This window comes from Varroa destructor, unplaced genomic scaffold (assembly GCF_002443255.2).
Source record: "Varroa destructor unplaced genomic scaffold, Vdes_3.0 BEIS01000002.1, whole genome shotgun sequence".
Classification (NCBI taxonomy): domain Eukaryota; kingdom Metazoa; phylum Arthropoda; class Arachnida; order Mesostigmata; family Varroidae; genus Varroa; species Varroa destructor.
In genome coordinates, this window is record NW_019211455.1 from 28,191,408 (window position 1) to 28,214,959 (window position 23,552).

At 46.6% G+C, this 23,552-nt stretch overlaps 1 protein-coding gene across 3 annotated transcripts in view; it reads right to left on the bottom strand.

Moving 5' to 3' along the window:
• LOC111243881 (uncharacterized) overlaps nucleotides 1–23,552 on the bottom strand; it is an 86,042-nt gene that overhangs the window by 40,778 nt on the left and 21,712 nt on the right. Inside the window, exon 1 of one of the 3 annotated variants that reach the window (XM_022790145.2) lies at nucleotides 3,167–3,307. The exons of 1 other annotated variant lie outside the window; for it this stretch is intronic. The gene's annotated coding sequence lies outside the window, so the exon portion shown is untranslated. Of the gene's footprint in view, nucleotides 1–3,166; nucleotides 3,308–23,552 lie in introns of those variants that run through there. One more of the 3 variants, XM_022790142.2, reaches the window with a different exon arrangement.

Below are 23,552 nucleotides of genomic sequence, written 5' to 3' on the forward strand. Positions count from 1 at the left end.
TCGCGGCGCCTGGCCTCAAAGGCCTCCTCCCTTGCCGAGTGTCTTTTTTTTTAACTGTTATGAACAGCCAGTCACATTCTAGACAAAAATATATGCCTACAAAGATGTCGTGATCATATCTATTTCCACCTGCCCTTCATGTAGTCTCAGAAAATGATACTAAATATATCCTCTTTTCCATCGTTATGTACATGTATTAGGCTCACATAAGGTAGCTCACAGCTGATTATTGTCTAGCCGTTATTTGCCGTAAAGTGTTGAACGGGATACGAAACTCATTGAGAGAACCTGTGTGGGTTTTTAGAAACGAATATCAAGCGAAAAGAGCTCACGAGCTACCGACGTATTAAAATTAAGACTAAATGATCCAAAAATGCGTCAGGCATGAGGATACTTCGTAAACTGTTAGAGCTATGCATAGTGTCTCGCATCGTATTGGCTTGTTGTTGTAGATTCGTTCATTCTCTCTCTCTCTCTCTCTCTCTCTCTCTCTCTCTCTCTCATTATTATTATTATTCTTATTTTCTTAATTAATTCTATATTCTGTTCCGTCAAAATTACGGAATATTTCTTCATTAAATCTACGGATAGTTGAAATGTTCACCAATGAATAGTTTAAATATAAATAATATGCATATTTTGAGCTTCTATTGAATTTATATACAATACATTATTGACAAACGGTCCTCTTATTTTTGGTAGCCATTTTATATCTTCAGAAAAACAGACACATGTTTATATAAACATTTACAGTCGTACTAAACATCAAGGAAATGTCTCTTCTCTCAATTTGCTTCTCTAGACCCCATTTCACGATGACCTACTTCTTAAATCGCTTTATATTGATGTTAACTCGGCCTGTTTGGTTGTTGCCTATAATACTACAATGAGCGTAAAGTTGTAATAGTTCAATCAGGCCAACCACCTGTCGCTGATGCTTCTCTCGCGTCGATCCCGCTCGTTCGTAGTGTAGAACCTGGAGAATTCGATCGTCTGGGCCCTTTCTACCCGTTCTTTCCTCTACCTTTCTTTTGTGATAGCTTTCCCGCTGGCTGTATATACAAACGCACACGGACGCCCAGACATCCTTCGAAACATATACACGCAAACAGTACATCAGGTAAAGATAACGCATCAAGATCAACAGCACTAAAAACTCGTTCCCCACCTGTCGTCGAGCATCAGACAGCCATTGATGGCAGAATCTACGAGGCTGTTCCCTGATCCATCCATTCGTCCATCGAGCGGAGCAGTCTACGAAGCGCCAGGATATTCACAGAGCAACTATTTGGATAGCGCTGCTGGCTTTGTTACCAGGTCTGTTTCAACCCTTTTTCAACTTCTTCTAGCCTATTCACTTGATCACCAGCACTACATCGATGCAGGACCGTAACGGAGCTAAAATAACTTCTGCCGACATCACCATGCGCGCCTGTTCTTCTAGGGCGCGGCTGCCTCGGTCTCCTTGCTGTCGTATAGTGTGTTAAATGGTACACATACACACTCACACACACACAAAGGCGCATAAGTCGACAAGGCTGTACACACACGAACACGGCTCTATGACACGCATACTCGAACGGCTAAACAGATATCTCTTTCGCGTTTGGAGAAATACCTTCGTACGTTATCTTCCTTTCTTTTTCGCCTCCTCTATCTTAAAGTAACTTCGTCAATTCGACACTCAACAACCGACGAGGCCACAGAATTTAGGCATTCGCTAACAGGCCACTCCCGGCCGGCGCCAACCCTTAAGCAGCCAGCAATCAACCCTATCAGGTTGAATCAGCACCATTACGAGCAGATAAATAGCGGAGAGTGTATCGTCTCGAAAGAGCCGATACGAGAAGCGACAAGCGACGAACGTCCTTGGCCTAAACTCGATCCTTTACTTCCCCATTCCAGCACATACGGCACATATGGGGCTCGGCTTCCTTTACACGAGCACAACGAGAAGCAGCAGCGGCAATAGCAGCAATCATCCCCAACTCTTCTTAACCCGCTCTTGGTTGCGGCCTCTCTCAGCCTCGGAGCTGGGGTTGTACCCGTTCAGCCCGGGTGAGAAGCTCGAATTGGGTAGGCTATGAAGGAGCTGACATCAGTCTACGAACAGTAGAGCAGTAGACATTGCTAGACAGAGATACATGCATGAGTGGGTCCATGTTCTGTCGATATAGGGTGTTTAAGGAGCAGCAAGGATAAAACTCCGATAGAGAGTCACAGCACCAGCGTTGCGATTGCATCCGGCGAAAATAGTATCGCGATATATCAGCCTGATAGCAGATCGGCTGCAAAAAGCATCGGAATGCGGAAAGATGTAAAGTGTGCGGGATATCTTACCTCCCACCGAAAGCACGCCTACGCCCCCCTCAAGGCGCGGCGACTTTTCGAGCGCTGCTGCAGGCTGCTGGTGCGCTGCGCTGTTGAGCGTATGGCACACGGTTATAAGATCGTAAAAGATACAGAAATATTGTAACGAAAGGGAAGGAAGAGAAAATTGCGGAATAGTTTTGGTGAAAGATGGAAACAGGTGCGTCACTCGTTGCGTTGGTGCCAGCGATCGTACCGGTTTGAGCTAGTCGGCAGCATATTTCTATGGAGAATAGAACCTATGAAAATCTACTGTACCATATGCTAAGGTCAGGGTATACCTGCGCCGGTATTTTCAGCTACAGCAATTCCAATGTAGACTTGAAATATCATAGCAGCAGGATAATAACGGAACTTGAATGCACCACAACTAGTGACTCCATAAAATATATGCCTAAGTATCAGGTTAGGCGTCAAGTTAACCGTCCCCAGGATAATCCGTCACAAAATAAACAGGCTTACGTAAAATGTGCCACTATTTATTCACAGCCGTAGCTCCATGCATTGGCGTCGACTGAAGCATATAGTAAGGCAGGTAGTTTATCTAGAACTTCGTAACGAAACGGTAAATTCTGAACGTTTTTAGTAGATGTCCGTCCTTCAACATTAGGCTCTAACTATTTAGAACAAAAGCACACATTTGCGGCCGTCACGTCCCCATAAAGCAACGTACGTTCGTAACGGTATCTAGCCACACAACAGGAAGCATTCGTATCGACGTACGTCTCCGTAGATGTGATCGAGTAGGATTAAACTAATTGAAAGTACGTTTATTCGGTAAATTTCTAGAACTCACCTTATGCAATCGTTCGTCTGTCTCCTAATGTAAGCGAAGTAACCAGTTCTTAGTTCCAACTAGCAAATGTGTACAGATTCCCAGCATGTTTTGTCTAGCTATGACAATGTATATCTTGCATCTGGGTCGACGATTGAGATCACTTCCTAAGTTTTCTCATCCCTACCCCGACAAAACGCCTGGTATGCCGCCCTTCGACGCTATATTTTCACGCTCTCCAGTAGTCGGCGGTGTTATGCTAATCTAGGGTATATTAGTATATCATCTGTGTGTGTGGGTGTGTGTGTATAGCCATTCGGCCATGCTGAGAGCTGTTTTAGCCCCGCTCGACCATACGGGATTCATATGGGATAGGATCATCGCGACAGGATCCATAGCATCATCATCATTATCAGGATCACTATCGACAGCAGCAGCAACATCCATTGCTGTCGATTGTTTTCCAAACCGCTGGCCGTGATCACGTAACCGTTACGCAGTGTTGCGCCACGGCGGTCTTTCTTTTTCAATGATCTCTTCACCAAAGGTCAAAGCGGCTCTCGGCTCACCACGCACGCACACACACACACACACACACAGAAAGGTTATGTGCTGTTTTTACCTTGTTTCTATACTACACAGCCCCTATAGCAGTGCTTAATCCACTCTGATGGTGTGAGTAAGCCATCGCGCGTACACTATGCATTGGCTCGCGTTATCTTCTATTGGCCTTTTTTCGCCTTTTCGTCTGTTGTTATCCTGTCTAGCTAACTGTGACGCTGCTTTCATTGTTTTCTACCGTGCGCGACGGCTCTATCCGCTATTACTAACATCGTACGCAACTAGCCGATACGGTTAGCACAACATTTAGCTCTCCTGCTGGTACTCTCGCTCTACGCACCTCAGAAGTGACCGTCTACCCCCGATGCAAGGACACTGACAGGTACGCACGGTGAGAAAACAGGCGTGCCTGGGCTGCCAGCGGAGATATTCGCAGCAAAAACTCGTCACTGCTGCCACTGGCGTCGTGCCGTCAAGTGAGTCAGGGACACTCGAGTTGCAGTATTACGCACGCAAGCTGGCTTAGCAGTCAGTTTAAACGTAAAATATAATAGAAAAGAAAGGTAAACGCACCCCTCCCTCTCAACGTGCTGCTGCTAATTATGCTGATGACCCTATCTTCGTAATCACTCCACCGCCCCTATCATTAATACGTAACAACACACATTCAATACGTTCAGCTTTTTTTGTCCACGGCGCGTTCTCAAATACCGACGCCGCTTCTGTGTCACGCCGCCTCGAGGTAACTGCGCCGCGCTGAATCGTATAGGGATATTTATGCATGTATAGTAGGTAACAATCGCTAACCCTTACACTTTTCTTTTGCGTTTTACGGGTCGTTAAGGTTACTACCTTAGCTTTTAGGTTACCTTTGAAAGTACTTGGCAGGTACGGAGCTATCGTTTTTTGTCCATCGTGCAATTGTTCTTATCGACACGAATGCAGTAGAAAACAGTTCTGCTAAGTCGGCAAGAACAGCAGCAAGAAGCACAATAGTTAAATAACCGTTAATTGTTTGCCTTATTAATCATCTTTAGCGTGTCGCTAGTCCACGCAATATGTGGTCATCGGGCTCCACTAAGAAACAGCGTTTTTGATTCTCTTAAGGGAGTCCGACGAGAAGGCGAAGCGTTTCCTTCCGTGCCTTGGGCTCTGTTGTTGCACGCCCTTCCAAATACCATCTTTTGGTGTTTGTACGATCTGTACTACATGGTTTAATACGTCGCTCCCGTTCACTAATGGTGAATTCCGTAATCGTTCCTGCATTCTTCCAGACAAAGGCTGTGAATGGAAAGGACCCACTAGGACGGATAATGCGTGGACTGATATGAGTTTTAGCTCTCTTTTTGCGTCAGCCTTCTCTCTCGAATCTTATCCGTCTCTCATTTCACTTGTCCAGCTGCTCGTTCAGAACTTTCGTTGCGCTGTTCTCGGTCCGGACTCGGCCTATGCGGACCGTGGCGCTTTCAGCCGCATCCTAACTATCTCGTCTTCAATCTGGGTTTTTCTGCTGCCGCCGCCGCCGCCGCCGCCGCCGAGTTGCGTTGACGGCCGCGACGACGACACCAGTGGCGGTGGTAGCGACGGTGGCCGCAGCAGGCCTTCGTCGTAGGCCCCTCCTCGGCCGGTGATGCCCTTTCCTTCGGCCTTCCCTCGCCGCCAGCCGGCTCGTCTTGGCCTGCGTTAGCCGCGCCGACCGTGCACAGCAACGTTCGTGCCCGAGTGGCGGCGGAACCCTTTGGGGCCTGGCCGGGGCGGGGCCTACATATCTCTGCCGTTCGTTCATGCGGAAGCACCACTACCAACACCACCACGGCCAGCGACCGAAAGAGGACCGGCAAACAAGGCCACACGCCTCCACGGAGGAGGTCCCTTTCGACTTGGGATAGCACAAGTTAGGCGACCGTAGCGAACAGTGCTGACAAACACCACGGACATCAAAAAGACGCTGGTCACAAGCGCTCACTATGTCGGCTTCGCACACCGTCTAGACGCCACCATTGCCACGGCAGCAAGTGAATTGGCTACCCGGTCACTTTGACGGGTAAAAGGCGTCTTATTCAAACAGCAAGGGTTGTATAGGTGATAGTTGTCTATTTGGCGCCCTCTGCCGAACAGAATACCTGATAGTCGATCACACAGCTATCACAGGGCCCTAGCGTAGTACCGTATAGAGCCCTCATTATGCTGCAGGCAACAGTGACCAGCGAGTTCGTTGCCATCCTCGTTGCCCTGTTCAACAGAGTTAACGATAACGCTTCTGAACAAATGAACGTAGTGTGTGCTTTTGCTGCTTTTTTCATAGCTTCTTTAGACATGCTCCTAATCTTATTAGATGTGGGCCCATGTTATATAGCAGCCCTTTTACAATAGATTCCAATTTGTCCCTTTCCAAATAGCCATTAAATCGGCGAACTTCGACTCGTAGCAGATAGACAGAGCAGCGTAGATCGGCTCTTGGTAAATTGGCGTATCGATTCGGGTTCTCCCTCTCCCGGCTGCTTGTGCTACCCACTCTGAGTTCCTTCTTGTGATCTGCCATATCTGATCGAATACAGACTTCCACCCTCTGCGAGGGGCAAGCCAGTTGATGGTCCAGCAGCAGCCATCATAGAGACTTTCGAACCCGCGCCTTTCAAAACGGATCCAGGAGCAAGAGTTTCCAAATATTGATTTTGCCTTGCTTAGCTTTGCTTTTAATTGATTTGTCACTTTCCTGTTCTTCCTTGCCGTAGTTGTTACATAATTGACTGGTTGACTGACTACCTAAGTGATGAAGATTCGTTTATAAATAAATGGAGCCACCATAACGTGGTTTGTTTCCTGCATTGTACGCACGTTCAGACAAACAAACGCGTGCCAAAAGAAGCATACATACTAAAATATAGATGCTTCCGTATATAAGTTAAGCTTTGTAACAGGTCTTTCTGGCAGCTGGTTAGCGGACATTGTACTTTTGGGCTTTTCATCGGAAGAAGCTTCTATATTTTTCGTCGTGCAACTGTCTATTGGGGGGCAAATCGTTAAATCAAAGTACTGGGGGTATCAATACCGTTCGCTTGTGCTAGCATAAGTCGAAAGCTGTTGTATCTATTGCCAATCCCAACGTTCGCTACGTTGGCTCGTGCGCTATTCTAAGCGTTGTCCGTCGTAAATTTTTTGCAAGGACAAGTTCTTCTGCATCGCGGATATGATCGAAAGCCGCTAAGCATCGTTGGTCAGATGCTAGAGCAAGCTGTTTCCCATGGTTTGCAACCTTTACCCATACTCCACCATACAGAAGCGGATTAATTCACGGTAAAAGCCGTATTCGTTATTCCGAGCGGTGTTTCTGTTATCTTCAGTTTTATTATACATAGCTGATTCGCTCATCATGCTTTAGTTACTGATACTGATGCTATTTTTGCGGCTACTAAGTTTCCTGCGTTGCTGCCTCGAGTCCCGGTTGTCCCGTTTCTCGCTTCGTTCGCCGCTACCCGTAGCGAAAGAGTGTCGCGGGGAAGTATTCTGTATATCTACCCAGGAAAACTGCTGTTGGTGTTGCAAATAGTATGACCACAGTAGCAGTCAATGCTTGTTAGCGTCCTATGGCAGGCTCGGCCGAAACCGTGAGAGGACCCAGGTCGCTGTCGGACTAAACCATCACGGACCAATGGATCCAGCTAACGGAGTGCGACAAACGAGAACCGGCGAATGCTTAACGTATCAGAGGGCCAAAGTAGGGTAATAGTGTTCTTCGTTCGTCTCTATTTTTGTTTGTGTGCGCTTGTTAGTGCGTCGCTATGTCTGTGATAGCTACTGCAGAGGTAATGTGGCCCTTTTGGCCCTTGCTGATTGACAGTAGCGACGGCAGATAGCAACAGTGCGATAGCGTTTGATTGTAGACGACTTGAGTTAGAACGTAAGTCGAACGCGGCCGAGTCCAGGTGGTTGGTTTGCGCCTTAGTCGTTGTTGTGGCCGCCCGGGTACCGATTTTGTTGCTGTATCTTCTTCACTTACTTCTACTGCCGGCGACATCTTGCGGCTGACGTTATTGTCGTTGTCGTGCCGGCGACTACTAATGTGGTTGTTGCGGCCTTAAGATAGGCAAATAACAACCCGCAACGTAGGCTTGACTCCTGAAGAAAGAGCACGGCCCTTAGAGGAAGTGGCCGAGAACATACGCCGCTTACATCTACAACAACAACGGTTTTAATGATAATAATGATGCTTGCGTCGACCACGAAGACAAGCAGAGTAACGGAAAAAACGTATGGAAAAGTCTGATGCACAAGGTCTGCACCAATTTTCGTTACACCTTATCGTTGTAAAAACATGGCGGCGGTAGGCGAGGTTCGGCTCACACGTAAATCACGTTACTAATATATTTGTCTGTTCTTACCGCTTTCGTTGTTATTGCTACCAACAACGTAAGCCAGGCTGCTGCGTAATGGGCCCCTAGCTCGTTTAAATAAGAAACGGTTAAAGGGACAGAACGCAAACAAGCGTAACCCTCTATATTTCGAATTTTACGGCCGCTAGCCATTCCATTGGACAGCTGGCTGCCAACATGAGACGAACTCTGTCTACGCCCGGGTTCGAACCAATAAACAAGTATAACCCAGTTTGGCGAAAGTACCCAAAGGCCAAAGAGCCTAGCGGATAAATTCCGCTTTTAATACTATATTCCATATCACATTGGAGTAGGCAGCAGCTTTGGCCCTGCATCAGAACTATCAATTTACGTAACCCTCTTCTAAAAAATTTGCGGTCGTCCTTAATTCACCGCGGAATTTGGCGCATCGCGCAAAAGCTTCGTGTATCATCATATTGTATTATATCGCTGTTAAAACGCCATTGATAGAGAGTTCGGCCTCGTTTGAGGCGCACGTCGTTGGTGGTGTTACGGCATGCGGAATTTGGGTCGCCGCCAGCTATCCATTTTCGGACGGTTTTGCTCGTCTCAACGGGCGAAAAGTAAATGGAAGCCCATCAGATTGCTGACCAGATGTGGTCACACGCGAGCACACACAACAGAACCAACTGCATCGACTCAACAAAAATTCGAATGACGGCAACCGCTGGCAGTAACAATAAAGTGACGATGATGAAAATCAGAGAAAAGCCAACGGATCGCTGGTTACGCAGAAGCCACAGCATTGGTCGTTGTACTGCAGCTACCACTACTGCTGGTAGTAATCACAGTAGTGATAGTGGATACAGGGAAAAAATGGGCGACATCCGTTTGCCATGGCCATCGTCATCGCCAGCAGCAACCGCACGAGCGACATCAATGTAGACTAACGGGTATCTGATTAATATGGCGGCGACGTTACGCTGCCCTGGCTGGCAATTATTTCGGCACACCAGTAGCTGCCAAGTTTTATATATATTGTTTCTTTTGAGTGGTGTTTTTCTGTGGAAAATAGATTCCATGTTAGTCATCACCGATAGCAACGTTTGAAGTTGTAGAAGTCACTCGTAACTACCGCAGGTGAAAATTATGGTAGGAATTATGTAGGATATTGGCTCGCATTACGCATAATGAGAGAAAGACGGGCATCCGAGGTGCGTTTACAGTTTGATGACGGCTTGATACTATAACTACATTGGAAGCTTTCCGATATAAACAATAATTCATGTGCAACTTTTTCTTTCTTCGCTCCGAGTGAAGCTACCGGAGCTGTGTGTGACACATGCTTATGAGTAGAATTTACATTGATGAATGATGACAGACGAACTCTGCGCACGCAGGCAAAAACAACTTAGGATGACCCTTTTTTATCTGACGACTGACTTACTGACTGACACGCAAACAGACAGGGAAAGCTGCTTAGAGATTTTACACATTTCACCGTGTCTAAGAGCAGACACGTAATTGCCGCGAAACTTTGATTGTAGCATTAATCACAATGGCCATGTGTAACAACATTCAACATCAAGGAAAAAAATGCCAAAATTACACGAAGTGGCGGAAAGAAAAAATACTTGTTGCGTTTCTGCTAGATAACAATGATAATAGTAATAGCCCTTAGCTTGTGGTACAATCTCATCCAATCCAAAAAATGTTACCAGCCGACAATCGTTTATATGACCCACATTCTGGTCGCGTTGCCTGGCAACGATGTAGAGACTATAGTAACTATACAAGTAGCGGTCTAGAGCAGGTACACAGACGTCAACGGTGACCGTCATAGTGCGTCACCGGATTTTCTATGCACTGCGTTTTCTATAATGGATAAACGTCAACAAAATAACAGGTTTATCCGATTCCTTCGCACTGGGGCACAGCGTTTGGGCCGAACCGATGCGGCTGCCCCAGTTGCCACGGAACTAACGGAACGAACGCTAACGGTAGCGGAGTCAAATGGTCGGGCCGCAGTTCTTACGTTCTTCTTCTTCGTACGTTACGTTCTTCTATACGTCTTGTTTTTTTCGTTCCGGAAATGAACCTATGCTTTGTTTACACAAAGCAATGGCGGCAGCAGCAATAACAAAAACACGAAGAATGGAGGCTAGAAGTGGGTGACGAAGAAGCGGTCTGCGACTAAGGAAACATAAGATAGAAGGACACAACGAAACACGGTGACACAACGGAAAAGGGGGAAAAAAAGCACGCAAGACGACTGAGCAACGAGTAACATGTCGAAAAATATCACTGCTCTATGGCTGCATCGCACTGCGCCGCATCCTATCGGAAAAAAAAAAAAAAAAAGAAGAAAAGCTCGCCAACGAAATGACTTTGCCAATAAAGATGGCGCTAGTGAACAAATCAATCGTTTTGGTGATGTTTCTGCTTCGGTTACGGAATACAACGAAAAAACACGTTGCGGAAATGATTTGATCGTTATTTAGTGTCTGTTGCCTGGCACAGGTGGCTTTCATCAACATTGATCGTTACCGCGACGCTAGGATCAGCTCATTGTACTTCGATTATGACTGTCGTCGCTGTTGCTACCACTGATGTCGCTCTAGTCTACTGCATCTGTGGTTACGGACGCGAGTGCCATTGTTGTAGGCCGGCCAGGTCAAATAGTATGTTTGCAGTATAACGGAACTGTTTGTTCAGATAGACACTTTTCTAGCTATACTTGGACGAAGAACTTTAACCAATTGATGGAATGATGATGACGGGTCCTGCTGTTAGCCAGCTATACCAGTTCCAGCAACGGTTGTTGTTGTTGTTGTTGTTGATGCAGCAGTGACGACAGCGACGAATGTCTGGTAAAGTTGTTGTTGTTGTTGTTGTTGTCTTAAACGCAACGAAACGAAATCAACATCATCATCATCATCGCACTATTCTCAGCTGGTAGTGAGCTATAACAAGTCGTTGAACCGTTCGATTCTACTGGCTGTTGTCGATGTTGTGGTTGCAATGGCAACGTCTGCGATTGGACGACAGGAATTTCAGGCCGAGAAATCCGGTTTTTCCCCTATCTGACAGCATCAACAACGACGTCATATCGACAGTTTTCACCGTCGTCTCGTGAGTCTAGTGGAACAGCTGGATAAACCCCAGTAACGATAGCGGGGATACCAGTTTCGTCAATTCCAACCTTTAGACATATGTAATGCTTGTATGTATGTTTAGTGATTATTGCCGTTATCAGTTTCCAATATAATAAAGTGTACGAGTAGCAAATCTCTAGCCGCCTGCATAACGGTAACGTTCGATAATGGCTTTTCGTAACGTGTTTTCTCTCTATATTAAATTTATAATAGATAATATAATATATAGCCAATGCTACTACAAATATTTTTGGCCAAATTATTTCGTCTTATCTATAATCACGATAACGCAACGATGACCATCGTAACCGTCATAAGAGGAGCAGCAAGCAAAAATAATCACGCTGGAAAGATCGCAAGAGAAGCGTTCTCGTGGGCGATGCCGAGTACAATTGCCGTGAACGGGTACTATCCCACCGATCCTCGACGTGTGTTTGTATGTCTATGGATATACAATTAAAATCCAGACCCATCTAATATAATAGATGCAGCCCAAACTGTCTACTTGTGACCGCATCTATGCACAATGGAAAAGCAAACTGGGAAGAAGGTATTGGGTCAACGGGGACACAAAGACGGGCGCTCATTGTTAGCCAACTTGGAGAAGCGAGTTCGACAGACTGGCAGCATCTGACAAAAACGGATGATCTGATAGACACATTGCATTATTCTGGCTGCTCACTTAGTGATTCGTCGACTTGCTAACGCTGGGCCCGTTAAGTTTTCTCCGTTCATCTGACAACCGCTAGACATATAGGGAGCGTAGAATGGATAAATGTCTGCAACGGGCAACTAGATGGCGTTAGCTAACGACGATTTCCTCGACGCAGCGATCATTGCAGTCAAACGAGCGCCAGTCGCTGTAGCCGTTGAACTAAAATGTATTTTTCCCCTTTCCTTGGCTTACCTGTAATAACGCAATGAGAACGGAATAAATCAGTTATTGACCAAAACAGGCAAAATCCAAATGTCTTTTTCCCACTACCCTGTTGTCGCTGCGCGGAACAAACGGCTGTCAGCGTTCTCATCTTCTGTGACATTCCAGCCGGGGCCAACTAATTGGGTTTATACGTGGTGTAAACTTTCAACAGGCGCTAAGGGAGGCAGCTGACACGGAACATACGAATGCCACGGCGGCAGCATCGGCAAGATGTCTAGGCTGGTGTGCTAAAAACACCGAATAAGCTGAAAGAATAGCAAGATTTCGCAAAAACTAGCATAAACATGGTGTATTTTCTATTCTAATCTTCCATTAGTCAGTCTACAATAGGAGCGTGTTCGTCGATGAAAAGATTCCCGTCTGGTATCAATTTCCTAGCGCTTTTAGCACACCTTGTATTCATGCCCTGTTATAGCTTTACATGGATAACGGCCACTGGTGGAAGTACTGGACGCCACTGGTTAAGAGAGGGAAAAACCTATTCTTCAAACTCAATAACGTATGACAAACGAATAGGAACATAGCATTACGCGCACACACAGATATAGAGGGACGGACTCACGCACTTCGGTTACGAAAAAGCAGGACGAGCGCCGTCGATGTTGCTAAATGCGTTTTACTTCGCACCGCAAAAAAGAAACTGCCATTCTTATCTAACACGATCATGTCTAAATATATGTTTATCTATAGAAATATCATTGCTTCCTATCCTGCTCGTCCATCCGTCTTTATACATTTATACGTATGGGTGTGTGTTTGTGGTGAGGATGCAGAGAGGACTTCTCATGAAACACTTCGCTCAACGAGCAGCGGAGCTCAAACACCTTGTCATCTGCCGTTGGTTGGCATCTACGTGACCCACAAGACGCAAGCCCTGTCTGCCCCGTTCGGATTAGTTTTAGAAGATGGCTACGCAAGGAAGAAGGAAAATGAGGATACACCGTTATGTCAGCAAGCGAATGGCGAAGCTAAAGACACACACATACAGACGGTGTTTAACAGACTTGCAAACGTGAACGTTCATCGAAGAATTTAGTTATTATAATAGATGATAATGGTACGCAGAGGATAAACCGGAAAGCAAAGTGCCCCAATTTGCGTCTTGCTGTTCACAAACTGCTATCGCGCAGTAGAATTTACATTGCGATAAGTAAGCGTTTACGTAGAACGTACCAGCACTGGCGCCGATGCTATACGTGCATACCTAAAGAGCAGAATTCTGACGGATAAAAATCCACTCATGAGAAAATTTGCGAAAGAAAGATTTATATGCAAGCTGATTGTGATAAGCGTATTTAGAGCATACCGTCATGTCAACTTGCGCAGGCAGGCTGCCTTTCGGCCAGTTACAGTTTTTTACGTTTGGCGGACGACGCTGTTCTTTGGCCTCCGGCGGTCAGCCATGCGTACGAGTCAGCAAAAGAGCCTGCTACTGGCGATCAAGTCTAATCAACGGGCGAGTGAACGACACGATGCATCGAAAAAACGCCAATAAATAATCAACTGGTTAAGCAAATGCTTTTTTTTACTAAACGAAGCGCCTACGCGACGCACTAAACCCGTTGACAGTTTAGGACGAATGGCCAGGCCAAAAACTTCTAGTCGCGCCAAACTCCCTCGTATGTTACGAAGTTCATTTCGCTTAAACGAGCGTTAGGCAAGAGCACAGCTTCATCCGAACCCTTTCGCCCACTGCTTTAATTATCTGTCAACGACGAACGCGTACAGTCACAGGTCGGTAATGCTTAATATTACTCTGTTACTGGTGTCGTTGTCGTCCCATTGCAGGGTCACGTTAGTGGGATTTGTGATTCGCGAGCTAGTTCGAAACATCCTAGCCATTACTCTTTCCGATCGCACCAGACTATGGATAACAGGCACCAAAGGCCGGCCGGCCAGGCACACCGGCAGTAACGCTAACGTTCGTGTTACCTTCATGACAACAACGAGTTAGTCAGTGCCGTAGCTCCCACTAGCTTCAACCATAGCTTCTAGTGCCGTCGCTAGCATTGGGCGTCGCGTTGTGAGCTGTTCGTTAGGTGTGCTGCCATTCGGGCTCGTGCTGCTGCTGTGGCGCCTGTGACGCGGTCTGATGCTGTGCTTATCTTAACTTATTACTATAGCAGTGATAGTAGTAGTAGTATAAGGATGGTAGATGGATGGCGTGGCTGTCAGTCAGTTAACTCGCGGGCCGGCCGGGCATCCCCGCTACCGGCCTCTACCTATCCAGGTAGAGCTGCTGCGGGTCTGCCGAAGCAAGCTATCTTATCCCGTGAATATCGTCCCGACCACCCCCGCTGCTGCTGCCGCCGAAACACTGGAATCGACAAACTACACCAGACAGACAACGACGATCAGATTAAACAGTCTGTTTCGTTCGCTCGTTCCCTATAGAGCCTAATAGCTATCTTGCTAAGAGTAATACTATACGCGCCTTGCTCCCTGCGACAGCAACGTTAACAGTAATTATAGCGGCCTGCGTGTTTGTCCGAGCCGGCCTGTCGTATGTTTGCTAGGCACCACACGTTGAACGTTGACTTTGTCGGCTTGTTGAACGTCGCACAAGCGGTCAATCGCAAACAGGCAACAACAAAGCAACAATCAATACAAAGGTCGTCTTGATGGGAACGAGCTAGGGAGCTAGTATTGTGATCGCCGGTTTTGTTAAACGCTTAGACGAGTACGACTTTAAGGAAGAGTCCGTCCACATCGCGCGTTCTGTTAGCACGACTATTGTATCGTAATAGAATTACAGGTGGTAATGAGCGTGGACTTGGCACTTTTGAAAGCGACGCTTTCCGATGGAACGAGAAAAAGGAACCACGGAGCTCTCTAATACGATGACACTTTCTCGTTGGTGCAGCATCTGTTGGATCAAAATGGCCACAGATGAATATATCGTATTATGATGGCTTTTGCATACATACGCTCATAAATACCAGCATTGCTAGTCACGATAATTCGTAGATACGAGAACATTTTTTGCTCGTAGATAATCCAGCTAGGTGTTGAGTATATGTAAGTGGTAGAAAAACGTGTCAGCAGGTTTGGTGGGAAGACAGATCATCAGACGATGAAGATTAAGTACGAAACTCTACCGGCTTCGTTATCAAGAAAATCGTAGTGTTTAATAATGCCTTGCTGTGGTTTGTTGAAAAGATAGGGGACAAATATTAAAACTTACTATTGAGAACTGAATCGTGATTCTGCCTTCGGACAAAAAAGTATTAACTGTTGTTGTTAGCTTGGCTGTTATAACTGCTGCTGCCGTATAGAAGTACTTCAGCCGTTGTTACGGACGTTACGGATTTTTATCTTCTTTCGGTAGCGGTTAGTCAACGGTGTAACGATGAAAACACGTTGCCGTCGAACCATTAGTCTGTTCGGTTCCTTGACTAGGGCATATGAATGATACTGTTACGTCTTTTGCCCATCGCGTTTTTCTACTTGAAAGCTGTTTGAAAGTTTGATAGAATGCTGGTGTTAATTCCTGGCAAATCGAGCATTGCTTGGTTAGGGATTTACACTCTAGAAACCAACGTTTCCACTGAAACCCAGTTATGGTGCTATATGAATGGCCGTAACGCTTAAGCCTGCTGCTTGTGTGCGTTGATGTTGCTACTTATACTATCGGTTTTGGCGTCTCATAATGTGATTCTGAGATTCAACGGATGCGGAAAATCAGTCGTCACGTGGCGTAATTTCAGTGAGCGAATTGAAGCTATCTCCTGATCTCACTCACAGCTCAGTCCACCACGAAATATGGCCGCTGTCGATGATCGATAATCATAGTCAACGAAAAAAATTGCCCAGTTATCCGGCGAGAAGTGTCCAGCCAAAATGGTGCATGGACCATATCTAACAGCAGTGGTTCGACGGCTCGTTTCTTTGTTAGCTAGTCATGCTCAATCACGTCAAGCAAGCAATAATGCTTCCTTTTTTTTCTTAGCTGATCCATCGTACTTCAAAGGTGGTAACGTAGCTTCGATGTCAAGTGACCCTTATGAACAGCCAGCTCAGCTCGTAGCGAGAAGTTGCATAGGACGCCATCACCCCGATCAACGTCATCAAAATATTGCGTCCTTACCTCCATACATCTACGCATAAAGACAGAATAGATAGGAAAAGGGCCAAAAGCTAACAACAAGTGAATACGCTCCCAGATTGACGCACACGCAAACACCGCAAGATATACAGCCGAGCCGTGACGACGAGAAGGCTATAGACCAAGATGGTCATTATGTCCGAAGGCACAAAGTAGCGGAAACTTTTCAATGTACGATCCGGTAGTGTTGTCTGAGCGACAGTGGCCGTAGTCTAAGCTTGCGTAGCTGCTGCTTGTGATGCTGATGATGGCAGCGGTATCTGCGCTACTGGGTCAGGCCATGACCCAAAGGGTGAGGTCTTATCCTCAGTAATATCACAGCCACAGTGGCGGCCGGCACAGACGGCCGGGACAAGTTGAACGCGGCATAAACATATTCTAGACTTTGGCTCCTCTTGCAAAGCTGATGGATCAGCCCGACGACGGTGATGGCTCTGACCGAACCGGCTGGTCTACCGATCGATCGGCTCAACGCTATCGACCATAACCGCCTCGACGAAACGAACGAAATAAAAAGACTTTGGCGCCAGTAGCGACGCTTGCGCCATTTTTCAGTGCGCCACAGGCGAAGACCCCCCGTCCGTCTCACGAGAAGCGGATCGTTAAAGCAGCGGCTGGACAACAACCGATAGTCGTCGTACGGCGGCGCACGAAAGGAAGTCGGTCCAAGATCTCACGGTTGGCCTGTTGCTATTGCTATTGTTGTTCTTTTTTGTTACTCGAGTTCCACGTCACTCGCAACAAGCATTGTCATCCATCGTTTTTGGGTTATCCCGTAGCGGCCTTTGCGTCGCGTACGTAAGCGAGCTGCTGGATACATGTATTTATAGCTTTGCGTGCTGGTACCATGGATGCATGTGCGCGTGCGCGAGCGAGTGTGTCTGAACCTTTGTCCCGTATACGATCACGTATGAAAGCATGAATGCTGGTGTTTCTCTAATGCTGCTGCGCATATCTCGGCCATAGCAAAAATCAAAGGAATCGTCGACAGCGAAGTTCAACGAGCCGAACGTTGATTTCCACTCATCCACATTCTTCATTTCGTTTGTGAGCAAATTATCGTCATAGCAGTGACCGATCGAGACATTTAAGACTATGCTGGTTATGTTGCTAGCAGCAGTTCGCCACTCTGGACCATTGCTGAGATGCAAACGTGGCTGCAAAAGCGAAGGCCGACTATAGGTCGGTTAGAAGCTGAGCATATTATTTTTCCCGACGTCAGTTGATACGAACGTGGTCTGCTAGTTAAGAACAGTCGTCCTTTTTGGCAGTCTTCGACCAGACAGATGAGCGTGCCACAAGGTACCGATTGGTAGTTTCATCGGCCATTATCTCATCTGCTGGTTTTGATAATGGTTGTGATCGAGCTGGTATCGTTACTATGTATGCAAGTGGCAGTGCATCGCTAATTGCAAAAGAGGATTCGGTTACCCCCATAGGTGGCTCGTTTGCCGTACAAAGTGGGTTGGTCAGGGTGATTAGCGACGTTATGGTGGTGCTATTAGTCTGCGCAGCAGTAGCACTGACGGGTGACTGCTGCGCGGGCGTTGCAGAAATTCGACGACGACGACGACAGCATTCTCAATCTGAATAGCAAAAAATATTGAAGTGCATCGCTAGAAGCGGAGGGAAACGCTATGAGTCGCTACGTTCAATCGGATGCTCGAGTAACATCAAGAAATAGGTCTGCAGAAGAGGGCGGTACCCGCGCGTCGTTGGTCGTACAGCCCTTTCGTATCCCGAAGAAAACGAAAATTAACTGATACTACTGTCGGTCAACTTAAAAATCGTTGTCGATTCAGACGAGACTACGTCAAGGCTAATCGGATTGGTAAGAATATGCGCTAGTCTTCGTAGCGCACCATAACGGTACGGAAACAGTCCCAAAAGAAGCACCAGGTCATCTAAATCCAGCGATAGATTACTTACCCTTCTGTGGTGCATTCACCCATCAGCCTGTATCATTATACGGCGGAAGGTAATCTAGAGCTTAAGAATCAGGGCATGCGCGCCCTTGACACGAATCGTCTTATGTCTGCTGAGATGGTTCTTCGCGAGTCGAAGTCAACGTTCGCCGCCGGCTCCCGCTACTCTCTGCATTGTAAAAACCGTTTATCTTTCTGCTAACAGGCTTTGCCTGGGCATGTGACAATCTGACTCTTAAAAGACATACTGTAATAATTTCTGAACCCAATAGCAAGAACTTCCATCCCATCTTACAGCAGTTCATCCGGCACAAACACGTTGAGCCCAGATTTTGTAGTGAGCAATGCGGATTGTGTTATCACTAGGCGTTTACTGCTATTAGGGATTGATCATCAATTGATGTGGCGTTTATAGTTCAAAGAGCAAATTTAACCACCATTGTAAGTAGCAATATACGAATCTTGACTGCTTAACTTAAAGCTCGAATTTGTTGTTTCCGCCACAGCTGGTTTCTCACATTCACATAGGATGAATAGTCATTGGCGTCCACATATTGACTCCCATTGCTTACGTTGACGTCCGTAAATGGTCCTATATAGAAGTATATCGGTCATTTGCTGTCACTGCTATCTAACGTATCTCGTTGCCTTAGAAGGTCTGTATTGGCCTGAGATAGATAAGTATTATCGCAATTTTCATTCGTGCGGCAGTGACGCTAATTCATTCCAGAGTGATCGATAATGTAAGTTCACTACCGCTACTTCTGCTGCAGCCACTGATTCAAGTGGACATTATGCGTTCACGTTGATTGCCCTTGCTTCCTCTCTCTCCCTTGCTACCGGCTTCGTCCTATCTCTATCGTATCGATTTCCCGTTCGCGCATGCCGAACAGTACAATTCATACCTATCGTAAGGTTGTTTAGGTCTAAAGTACAAAAAGCCTTTTTACGATGTCCGTTTGACATATTCTTCACTTTCGTACATGCATCGTTAGGCTCGCCGTTGTTGCCTTTGCACTGTAGTAAAGTCGAATACGTTCACTAATCAACTTCGAACCTACCGCGTAAGGCAAATCGTACCCTTCTCAAAAGAGGCATTTGCGTAAGCAGGCAAACCTATTCGATCAAAAAAGCTGCCAGTGGTGGTGAAAGGTAGCGCTGATGCAGGTCGTGGTCGTGACAACGCGTCAAGCTAAGCGGCCCGATGATAGGCCTTAGCTGGCTTTCAGCCTGAGGACCTGATACACGTTGTTCGTCGTCACGTTGAACGCTTGCTGTCCTAGTACTGCCGTGCAGACCCACATTCTCGCTGACCCCCCCCCAGGGGGAGGGGTAAATCGACTGCAAACTTTAAATTACCTATTGACCTGCCTTGATGAAGCGACCACTATAGGCGGGCGAGGGTTGTGTGAGGCGTGCGTAGCAACGACTTGAATAGTTTTGCTCCAAATGAATGACAACGCTCGCTCTCAGCTCTTGGTATCCGTTGCTGATAATAGGACATTGTCTTGCCAATATTAAGATGCTCAGGCCATTCACCCGCTCAACCGATCTGTGTGCAAGTGGGGCAGGTGGGCATATAACGAGCGAGACCTCTTCCTTTTTTGATACTAGTAATTAGTATTAGTAAAATATGTATTCTATTGTAACGGAACGGAAGTGAAATTAGACTTGTCTCGCATAAAACTATACATGAATATGGGCGCCTGTTAATAGACAACAATAACTAGCTGTTGAATTCGATGCGATGGCCAAACCTAGTCGACGACGATCGTTTTGCTAGTTTAGGGGCCCCCTAGCGGCGGCGGCGGCGGCGGCAGCAGCACAAGATAAGGCCGTCACTGATAAGCCGCCGCTGTTTCTCTTCTTACGTAACGCAACCGCAATAGCTAAGCCGTTGGTTCGTTCAACACTTGGCAAGCTCGAGAGATGGTGCTCTTGGATGAACGCGATGCCAGGAAGAACCATCGAATAGACGAAGGTAGAGTCAACGACCGACGCTGCACAGAAGATGATAACGGCAGGGGCAATACTTACTCGGTCAGCCCTTTTAGCTCGATAGCAAAAAGCGAGAAAGAGGTCTGCGAAAAGTAAAGCAATGGCTATTCGTACAACTCATATTTCTTGCAAATATCTTAGTCATGTTGAAAATTCCTGAAATATTCTTTAGTTCAAAACCCTGTATATATACAGCACTGAGTAATGTATGTATTTCGTTTGCGGTCAGTTTTTCCATGGTCTGTATAAACATCTGTGTGAGAGCGCAAAAGCAGTAGCCTTATTATGTGATTGCCAAAAAGGTCCGCGTTTCTTCCTTCAACGCTCATACCTATTTTGACCAGTATTACGTTGACAGTAATAATCATTACTATTCTGATAATTATCGTAATGTTCAGTCGCTGTTTTTTTCCGTAAGGACCTAGCGTTATGCCCTATTCCTCATCGAGGTCCCAGATGACTCGGTAGTAAGTGATGACATAGGCATTTAACGTCACAGTTCCGTCACGTGTCCGTATCATTAACTTAACGTAAACGTTTATAGCGCGGTGGGTAACGTGTTGACCTGCTTTAAACTCAGAAACACGTGGTGATTTAGGTTTCAGGTTCGGGTGTAGGTAGATGCACTGTTTTTCGTGTTGTTTTCGAGTCAGCCGTCTGAAATAATGCCTAGCGCTGGACGTAAAACACGAAAAACGACCTAAGCGTCGGCTGCTGTGACATCGCGACACCTGTGTAAGTGATTATGGAGACTTCTACTACACGACAGACATACGCATGGAGCCGCCGGCAGTTTGGGTATTGTTGCAAGCTATCGTGTTCGCGTGGCCACAGCGGTAAACAGCCGAGGCAATGGCAACAGTGACAGAGCGGGTCTATTTTGCATTTTCTGTGCTACGAGAGGAGATGGTGCCAGCGGCCTGTTTCGCGGCCCGAGATTAAGGCCCGCAAAAAGGCCTGCCATACGATGATGGCAACGGCAGCCAGGTATACAGTTGGCTATGGTATAGGTTAGTGGTGTAGACGCTTACTGTGATAGCCAGTCATCTTGCTGGATCAGCTGTTGGGCCTGAGCAGCGTCCTGTGTCGTTTCGGTACCTGCTATAAGGCAAATGCTGCTGTTGCTGCTGGTTAGCAGATGATCCCGTTTGCTCGGTACGTCCACCTACCCACTTTCATTTTGAAGTTTACACGAGTCGTTTACTTGTCCAAAAGCGCTCGTTTGACCGGCCGCGTCTGTATACGTTAGTATAGATCTGTTTGATGCTGCTCTGAGCTTGGTAACCTGGTTTGTTAGTATAAATCCTGGTTACTCGTTGTCTTTTGCTTTGATGTACTGGTTACATATTTTGCTTGGCGTCTTCTTAATTTGTTTAAACAGTCTTCTACTTTTGCTAGCGTGTGCTACGATAATCGACGGAGGCTCGTGGATGGAAACTACAGATACAAAATAAGTTCATTAACTTGATTCAGTTAACTGAGCATTGTCAAAATAGCGGTGATTCGTGTTTGAGTGATATGAATAAACATGATTTTTTTTATTATAAATATTCAGTTTTATTTAATTGATCGCTTTGCTATATCTCGTATTGTTCACTGAGTATGATTTGAAATATAAAAACATTTTCTTTCTTGGCCTGGGGGATGGCGAAAGGTCTGTCCATGATTTGTTACTATGTGATAATTGTTGCTTACAGAATTTTTCTGTGTACGTGCGTTATTACATCTTTCATATTTGTTTAGACCTGCACGTAGAACCGCTTAGTACTGTCAGGTAACAGCGTTACACACAGGGATTGATGGACGCAACATGCATTCTTGTGATGAAACACGGACGCGTAACAAACGTGTTTGTCTATATAGCCCTTAAAGATTGCTCATAGACATTTGTATTGGAATGAGCAAAACATGTTTCAATGCATCGACGTTATGGTACAAATCCTGATGTAGTTATCAGATACGCTGGCGGTATCAGCCTCAGCGGCAGGCGCTTACGGGATTTGGCGAGTAAACAACCAACCTGATTTAATTCACTGTCGATCCAACTGCTTCGTTCCCACTTATCCCACATGTAGAGTTTCAACAACTACTATTCCGTGATATGATGGCTGAGCGGGTGCCCGTGGACAGACATTCGGCATTTATCCCTTTATCAAGCAGTTTTTTTTTTGTCGTTGTTACTGTTTCTTTTTCGTTCGGTCCCTGAGCCCTGGTGTCTGATCGCTCGTCGCCTCATCTCATGCTGCACCGCCAGCTAACCGCCCATGTGTCCGCCGACGTCGACAACGTGCAGTCGTCTGGGCGCCAACTAACATGGTCCATTTGTCAGCACTCCGTTACTGCATCGATTCTTGCTAGTCCTCTGCGTTTATCGTTCTTCAAAAGCCGCTTCTTGTTCTTCCTCCTACATAACTATACTTTCACTCTGGCTCTGCTGCTCGTCGCTCTGTCATTCTCTAACAGTCTCTCAGAGTGTGCCTTAATATCTGGCTTACTCATTCGTTAGGACCCTATTTTTCGCCTCCCTTTAGGTTTTAGACTTAGTTAAACTAGCGTTTCGTCCCCGTTGCTGTGCTGTGACGGGGTTTGCTGGATTACGTTGGATTACGCGGAGTTAGTAACGCTTTCTGCCGCAACAGCTCGTCGGCCAAAGCCGCTGCTGCTGTTGACTCTTCTCTGTTACTACAGGACGTATTATACAAATGTGAAGAACGGACGGGTTGGGGCGTCGTCCATCGCTCGCCGTTCAATCCTTCGTCGTCTGTTGGTCCGCTTCGTTGGCCGCTTCGTCGCCCGGTGCCACGTTGGTTACCGGCATTCGATTCTCTAATACCTCTCCAGCAACTACTAGCAGAGCTGCTACGACGACACATTTCTTGACTCGCTTGGCCGCTCGGCTAAAGGTTGATAGGCGTCAGGAACGAGCTGTAGAGTAGGAGAACACGTAACGACTGCTCCACTGCTGTTAACGCAGGAGTTACAGCAGAGCTTCATGAAGTGAACGCCAGTCGTTGGTTAAGCTAACCAAGCAGTGCCACAGCGCGGTAATGGTACCAGCCATAGTGAGTGGCAAACGGCAAAGCTGGCTGACGCGACGGGGCCCCCGAGGATTCAACGGGTAGAGAAACGCGGTCTGTCTGATACCGGCAGAAAGCTGGACTTCTGGCCGCAGCATCAGCAGGAGATGGCGTTGACGGAACTGCTACGAATCGTCCTGTGAGATTGCCAAAATCTCAGCTAACTCTGGCCAGGAAGGCTAGCGGTTTTACGAATCGCTATGAACGGGGTGACTGACGATGGCACCGCACGAAGTGTTGCTGGCGCGACAACAAATTGAGATAACCTACCGAGCAGAAATATAGGTACATCTAAACCAAACACCTGCACGT